The 8477-nt window shown below is 34.2% G+C and overlaps 1 non-coding gene across 1 annotated transcript; it reads left to right on the top strand.

Annotated features, from left to right (window-relative positions):
* Positions 1 to 7894: 7894 nt before the first annotated feature.
* Positions 7895 to 8000, top strand: LOC128035009 (small nucleolar RNA R71). Its single transcript, XR_008191413.1, has one exon. It is a non-coding gene; the product is annotated as a small nucleolar RNA R71 (small nucleolar RNA).
* Positions 8001 to 8477: the final 477 nt, after the last annotated feature.

Raw genomic sequence — 8477 nt, 5'->3', positions numbered from 1 at the left:
CACACAGTAGCTACATCTAGCTTACGATTTTTTGTGCACTAATGAATGAGTTTTTCTTATTTTTGTGAATGTCACTTTTTTCTTTTTCAATAGATCTCACTCACAAATGCCTTTTATTTTTAAGTATTTTTTCTAATCATATTGATTTTCTTTTTGAATTTCTCTTTATTTCTGCACTTTAGGCTAACCTATAGTTCCTATATCACATTGATCTTTCCTATTTCAGTCTGTTTTTACAAAATCTATCGTGATGTATCTACTTAACCATCAATATGTATGACAAGATGTCTATAATCATGCTATTCTGGACCAAATGAAGAGGACAAATACAAATTAACGCTTTTTACTCAAGTATTGTAATAAGGTTAATCAAGAAGTGTTTACAAGCTCAAAATAGGTACTAAAGTTAGATAAGTACAGGTCAGCTTTTTCGGTTTGGATATGTTCCAAACAATGCCTTAGGTCATCCCTAAATATCTCAATATGCACAAAATTAATGAACCAAACAAACTCAAACTAAAATTCAGCCATTTATCATTCATACTAGCATGCTCGTTTCCTTGTATTTTCTATATCATTTGGTACAGTTGATTGCTTCATGCCTATTTATAGTGTAATGTATAGAACTTAGTAGTCTAATAATAAAAAATTTAAAATTTCTTATCATCATACCGACTTTATTTGTAAACACAAGAAACCTATGTACATGCTCCTAACCAATCACTTGTATTTCTACAAGCTCAAGCACACTATTGACAAGAAAAATCGAAAGAAAAGCATAAAAATTGAGACAACTTTTCTATGTTACCCCCACACTTTAGTTAACACATTGTCCTCAATGTGTATCCCGCAAAAATATAAGGAAATAAGTTACCTGATTGATCGTGGTCATTCCATCTGCTATTGGTGGGTGCTTTTTCCTTTATTTGGTGATAGTTCAAATTGTTATGTCTCATTCGTGTGGAGTTTCTACATAGAAAATTAAAACCAAACACAAAATAACCAAAAATATACTATTATTCTACTTCTAAAACAAATTACAATCATCCAAAAAGTTTAATACGATTCAAAACAAAATTAAGTTTTAATCATGTTCCTCATATTCCATCTCACTTTTCTGTCTCCCTATCCTTCCTCTCACTTTCAGGCTCGCCTTCTTCCTGCTCGAATCGTATAGCCCCAAACATATCTGCCGTATAATTGGGAAGACTGATATTATTTTGCCTCGTAAATTCTTGAAATAGTGGCCCCAAATCCTGCATCCAGTATATCATCTAATCTAACTTTAAATGAATATTTTCACTAACTTCCTATTGAGCTTGTTCCAACCCTTGGGATGAAGCTAGTGTAGTCCTCGCTTCTTGTTGTCATTTGTTCCAATTTTTTTATTTCTTTTTCTCGTAGCTCTGTGTATTGTTGGAACAAGGTATCACCAATAACACTTTGTGATGGTTTTAGGGACTACTCGATGGATGCCATAGGCACACATGCTCTTTTGCATAAGGCTGTCACTAAATGAAGGAAGAAAACTTCTACTTTCTAGCCACTAATACATCTCCTCATGTTCTGGTAGATCCATTTCCCAATACATACATGCTTTTTCTATAAAATAGTATATAGTAAAACTGTTCAAAAGGTATTAATGTTGATACATTTAAAGCAGGGACTATACCTGTGCACACAAATTGAATCCATATTTTAGCCTCTGGGAACATGATAGCATGATTGAAAGAGTTTGGGATACTAGTACCTGGGCGGTATTTCCATTCACTCATTCCCTCTGTTATGTAGTTTATAATATTGTTCATATCTATGTCCCGAAAGTATTCTAAATTTGTTTCACCAATAAAATATTAGGCATAGTATGGAGCAATGTAAAAATCACAAATAATTTGAGGGGTTACATTAACTTCTATCCCCCGCACAGATACAATATCCTATATATGGCTGTCAGTATTTCTGAACTCGTGATCCCGCAAAGATGCATAGAATTCTTGAACTATCGGGACCACAATGATATCTTTCAGGATCGCCCAAAAATGTTCCCACCTATGGTACCTAACTAGAGGTCATATCTCCTTACAAATGATCATTGACAAATCAAATCCCCTCTCTTGAATGAATGTTTTCCCTTGAAGTTCATTAAAATATTTTTCAGCAATCAAATTTAAAATACTACAAGGGTTTTGAACTGTCGATGGCTCTGGTTCATTAGCTTTTCTAGTCTTTCTAGGAGGCATTATATTCAAAATTAAGAACTGAAGCAACATATCAAGCAATGAAATTCAATAGAACAATAAAGTTGGAGCTACGAACCCTTAACCTCGTAGAAGTCATTGAATTCCTTGTTTCATGCACTGGTTTTGTTCCCTTGAGTGCTCTCATTCTTTGTCGTACCAAATATGATTAGAAGATAGAGGTTTTCCAAACAAATCAAAAGAAAGAGGTGAAAATTTTGGTTTTAGGGTTTTAGACAAGTTTGAGAAGATTAAGGAGTTAAGAGATGATTACATAGATGGGTAGTATGTTTTTAAGTTATAATTCAGGTGTTTTGAGTGTTAAAGGTTGGGTAAAATGGTTGTTAAGCTGCCGGGTTATGCAAATGAGTCAAATAAACCCTGCAAAAAATTACAGCCATGTCGCGACACAGGGTTTCCTTGTTGCGACATCCCTATCAGTTTACCGATGTTGCGACACCGTGGTTTTGGAAAACATGGGAAAACTGCCTTCTTTGTCACAATGCGGAGGTGCCATGTCGTGACATTGAGGTGCTTTCTCCAGTTCTTGCATTCTGCACGCGGTCTTGCGACACGGGGTTTTCGTGTTCTGGCACTGTCTCTATTTCAGCGCAAATTTTCAATTCTTAGGATGTCTCAGTCTATAATAAACATACATCTAAAATAAGCTAGAATCTAAAATACATGGTTAGTAAAATATACACAAATATATAAGAAAAATTTATCTAAATATTCACCACATTTTACTGTCGGATTCATCCAGCAGTTCCACCAACACATTCCCACTTGAGCCTCTTTCAGCGTTTATCCACTAGTCGTCATGTCCCATCTTTTCTTTCCTGCTTGTATCCTTCCTTATACTTGCTCTTTAATCCTACATTAATCACATTAAGCATATCCTTGGATTCAAGGCTGTTAGATTCAAAGGTAAATATGTAATGACATTGCTCCCCCTGGTTTCTTTTGGCTTTCCTAACTTTGGTGAGATCCGCATCTAAAAGTTTCAGTTTCACCATTAATTTTCATTATTAATTCATTTTTCTCTAGATCAATGGTGGATTTGGATGTGGCTACAAAAGCTCTTCCCAACAAGATGGGTATCTCCTGAGCCTCTTAAAATCTAAAACTACAAAATCTGTCAGGATAATAAAAATCTTAACTAACACATCCTCTAACACACACTTAGGTTGGATTGCAGATCTGTTAGTTATCTACATTGTAATTTAAGTAATTTTAAGGTCCTCTACCCTAAGTTTTTTAGAAATAGATAAGGGCAATAGGTTTATACTAGCTCCTAAATCGCATAGAGCTTTCTTAAAATGAATACTCCCTATCTCTATCAGAATTTAAAGTTCCCGGGACTTTCAGTTTTTAGGGTACCTGGCTAGAAATAATAGCACTATAGGACATATTTACATTGACTTGCTCTCCTACCTTAACTTTTCTACACCTAAAAATGATTTCTTTTAAAAATTTGGTGTATTTTTTTACTTTCTTACTTAATTCAATTAATGGTAGGTTGACATTCAACGTTTTGAACAAGTTTAGAAAACTTACAAACTCATCCTCATCCCCTTTCTGTTTCTTTTCTAATCTAGAAGGGGATGGTACATTTATGTTATTGGCCATGTCTTTTTCCCTTTCTTCTAGTTCAGTTATCAGTTCGATGACCTCCTCTGGGTTTGGCTCCTAATCAGTTTCTTGGGGATTTTCTGGTGGACCTTCTGCATTCTCTTTTGCATCCTCTTGTGTCAAGGTTGTCGGGCTTCTCAAAATTTTGCCTGACTGGAGCGTGATTGCTTTTACTTGCTCCTTTCCTTCTTTCTGAGGATTATTCTCAGTATTGATGGGTCTGTCAGTGCCAATTTCCCTTTTAATATCTTCCATCATACTCATTAATTGGCTCATTTGGTCCTCTAGTTTAGTCAATATTCTTGCTGAATTGGTGTACTCAGATTTCTCCTACTTTACTTCTATTCTCATTGATTCCATTTCCTCTTCAATTCTATTCGGACATTAACCAGATATAGTATGGTCATTTGGGTTGGCCCTAGCTTGAAGTTTCTAGAAATAAGAAGGTTGGTAATTAGAATTTTTAACTTGATTTGAATTATTACCTCCTCCTTGATTTCCTCCCCATCTGAAGTTTAGGTGATCTCTCCAATCGGGACTATACGTATTCAAATAAAGGTTTCCAACCCTATTCTCGATGTAATTTACATCCTTAGTAGGATTATTGATAAATAGAAGAGCGGTTTCTCTCCTCCATAATAAATGAACTGAAAATATAAAGTTTAGGAAAATACCTGATTTGTATTAAGAATAAGAGTGAATCTATAAAGCCTGATCGTATCCACAAACTAGATTTCGGATATAAAACAAATATTATCAATAGTAGGGATGTTTTTGGGTTTTTTATAATAATAGTAATACTAAAAGAAATTAATATTCGAAATTTGAAAAGTAAAATTGATCAGATCTGATTATGGGTGATTAGCTCGCTTCGGTAATCTTGACCAAATCTCGCTTTGGGATCCTCGTCAATCAACTAGTCGATACGTTAGTAGGATTTTTTGATACGTCGACTAAAATTACGGGTCAGCAAAGACTAGATGTCTTCCGACCTTATAGTCTAATCTGGTTCGGGGTTACGATGTTCACGGATAGGCCATGTTGATTTTGGGTTAATTCACACCTTGATGACTTCCTAGGGTCATCAAGCCTAGGGTTTAGGTTCTCCCTATCTCAAAAAGTTGATTCGTTGAGCAACCTTGTAAAATAGTTAATCCATCATACCTCCACTCGCTAATCCACCATAGAAGGATTAGTTCCTCATGGTTTTCATAAACAATATAAAACTGGTATAGAACGTAAACATAATAAATGAATAAAAATTATGAAGTTTAAGAGAAAGCCTGATTTTTATCCATAAACTAGATTTCTGAAATAAAACAAAGAGCAAACTAAAATAAATCTAAAACCTAAGAAAAGAGAAAAACTAAACTAGAATTAAAAAGAAAGATTTTAAGCTAAGTAATTGGTCCCCATAACATGTGTCAAATGAGCCTATTTATAGATTTGAGGTGGTCGTCATCCTTAACCCTAGGTTATCTGATGTTCCTGAGCCTAAAGTTGGATTGTGTGGACCAAAATGCCCCTGTCCCGCATTAATTCCCATCTAGAACCGATGTCGCAACACATCAGGACCTGTGTCGCGACAAAGAAGTCAGTATACTCCTCTTGAAAGTGTCTTCAGGGGTATGTCGTGACACCCTCAGGCTGTGTCGTGACAACAAAGGCAATCTTGAAATTCCTCTATTCTGCTCCCTACGTTGCGTCATAGAATCATTCGTGTTCTGACATAGAGACTAGTATCAGTTTAGCATGCCTTCTAATGGTGTCCTGTACACTCACAAAGTCCATTAGCTCACTCTTAGGCATCATTTGGCCCCTAAGGTCAATAAAAGACTCAAATTGCACATTTTATTGAATTTACTAGACTTTACTAAAACATAATTCACCTATAATAACAGTTATTAGTCCAGAATAAAAAGGACAACGTTAGAATCATTATACAAATAAAAATGTAGAACCTCGTTATACTGATTAGAACTCAGCAAAAATAAGATAGTTGGGATAGGCTTGAATAGAGAAACCGAAGATAAAGTTTGCATTATTCAAGACTGTCATCGGATCATTATCTGTCCAATTTAGAGGAGCCATTAATGATTTTAATTCATAGGGTAAATGAATTTCAGAATAAATAGGTGTCGTTAGTAAAAGATCTGTGGCATCGACACAATATCGAAGAAGTTAAGTGGGAAACTGAGGTATTCATGAAGTCATAATACTCAAATTTATTATCAGGTAAAAATTTCGAGGACGAAATTTCCTAAAGGGGAAGAGTTGTAACAACACATTTTCCAGTAGTGTTAGAAATTGTATTTTCGGGACCACAAATCTGACTAGTGAGTTCGTAAATATTATTATTTAATATTTACAAGTCATATATTATATTATATAGAATTTTGACCTGATAATTTTTGTTGTTTTAATCGTTAGTTAAAGTTAAACGATTGGTGGCATTTTTGAAATTTAATATAATAACTATACAAAAGAAAAATGTTAAGAGGCAGTCTTCTTTTTCGTTTAGTTTTAGTTGAACCGAAAAACCTTTGTTAAGGGAAGAAAAAATTTCGACATTGCTCATTCCATTGCATGTAAGTCCATATTTCATTTGTTTTCTACGACTTTATGCTTTTGAGATCGTTTTAACTTTATCTAGTTAACTCATGAATTATTTATAAAATTATTAAATATTTTGGAAGATGCCATTGATGTGTTTAGTGTGTTCTTGGAGTTTAATGGTGAATTACCATACTTAAGTGTTAAATAGATATATTATGTTAAGTAATTTTGTATGATTTTAAGTTTAAGGATTTAATTTAAAATAAAAAATTAAGCAAAGTTTTCTTTTGAAGTTTCAAATGTGTGAATTGATTTAGTATAGTAAAAATTTCAGTTCTATGGGAGTAAGGTTTAATTTTGAAAAATAATCTTGTTTTGGGTTTAGTGATAAAATCAAATAAAGTGTAAAATTTTAAATAAGAAGTCATATTTATTAAATTGAATAGTATATGAAATTGAGGTTAATAAATTGAAATAAAATATTTTATAGAAGAAGAACTAGTAGATAACCGAGAAGAAATGGAAAGTTGTTGAATAGTCCCTAAACCTTCATTGTTTCTGCAGTTTAGCCCAGGTATGTTCGTATTGTTTAAATTTGAATGAATTGTAACATTATATTGGCTTGTGAGTTATGATTTGTTGAATATTAGTATTTATATATTTATATAATGCTATAACCATAAAGTTAATTCAAGTTGAGAAATGTAATTGATTTGTAAAATATTATGCGATTACTTGTATCGAGCCCGAATGAACATGGGATAGGATACAATTGGCATGACAATAGGTTATATTGCACGCTGTACAGGTCTGACTTGAGATGAGATGAGATGATTCTTGATTTATTCCTGTCCACTAAATATATCGGAGTCTAGCATTTGTTGCAGACTATTGTGTTATATTTACAGTGTTTTTGGCATGTTACCAAGGGCAGATGTAAAGCTTTCAGGCTTGGCCCTTGGTGCTGAAGTGTGTTCTAAAGGGATGGTAGCCTATGGGCTAGGGACTTAGTGCCAAAGCTTGTTCTCAGTTGGTCTAGCTCCTTGGAGCATTTTGGTGTGTTTCAATGGATAACCGTGTATCCATATATGTTATATCGTTCATCGAGCAGACTTAAATTAGTTAAATGACTTGTGTATTGAATTGTAAAACTATTTTCTTGATTTCTAATAGTATAGTGCGACTCATCTATGCATAAATGATGTAGAAGCAGATTCAATACGGTTAAGTCTGTCCACTATTTGCTGATACTTATCATCCTCCTGGATGGCTTTTACCATAGTAGGTTTCTCGTCATATGTGAAGAGTTCAATTGGCCATTATTAGGATTTTAATACCATGTTTTCAGTGATTTCGTACGCATCCTCGTACGTTTTGTTCATAACGGATCCTCTTGTTTCTTCGTCTAATCCAAATCGTGCATTTGCATCTTACCCGTTATAAAATGTCTACAGTCGCATCCACTCAAGAATTCGTGGTGCGGGCATTTTTTAATCAACATTTTGAACCGTTCCCATACCTCATAAAAACTTTCTACCTCCATCTATTGAATAACAACAATCTCCTTTCTTAATTGCACTGCCTTACTGATTGGGAAAACTTTTGTCAAAACTTTCCAGTGAGTTCATCCAATGTCGTGACAGATCCTGGTGCTTGCGAGTCTACCCAATAAAAAGCGTTATCAATCAACGAGAAGGGGAACAACCGAAGACCAATAATGCCATCAGTGACCCCGTTATACTTAAAAGTATCACATAGTTGAAGAAAATGTTTTAAATGTTCATTAGGGTCATCTGTCATAGTGCCCCTAAACTGCAGATTGTTCTGGATCATTTGAATCATAGCCAATTTTATCTTGAAATTAGTAGTTGTAATCACCGGCCTTTCTATAATTTCTTGAACCATATCTAGACTTAGTACGGCAAAATCCCTTAAAGTTCTTTCGTTCCAAGCCATTGAATTGTAACACCCCAAAATAGGGCCTAAGAGTTTTAGGCGTATTTTAGGAATTTTAGCCTTAGAGTGTTCAGAATTTTTTAACATGGCATACCA

Source organism: Gossypium raimondii, chromosome 11 (genome assembly GCF_025698545.1).
Source record: "Gossypium raimondii isolate GPD5lz chromosome 11, ASM2569854v1, whole genome shotgun sequence".
In the NCBI taxonomy this organism is placed as follows: Eukaryota; Viridiplantae; Streptophyta; class Magnoliopsida; order Malvales; family Malvaceae; genus Gossypium; species Gossypium raimondii.
Note: the sequence above shows the minus strand (reverse complement) of the source record. Positions and strands in the feature narration are given on the sequence as shown.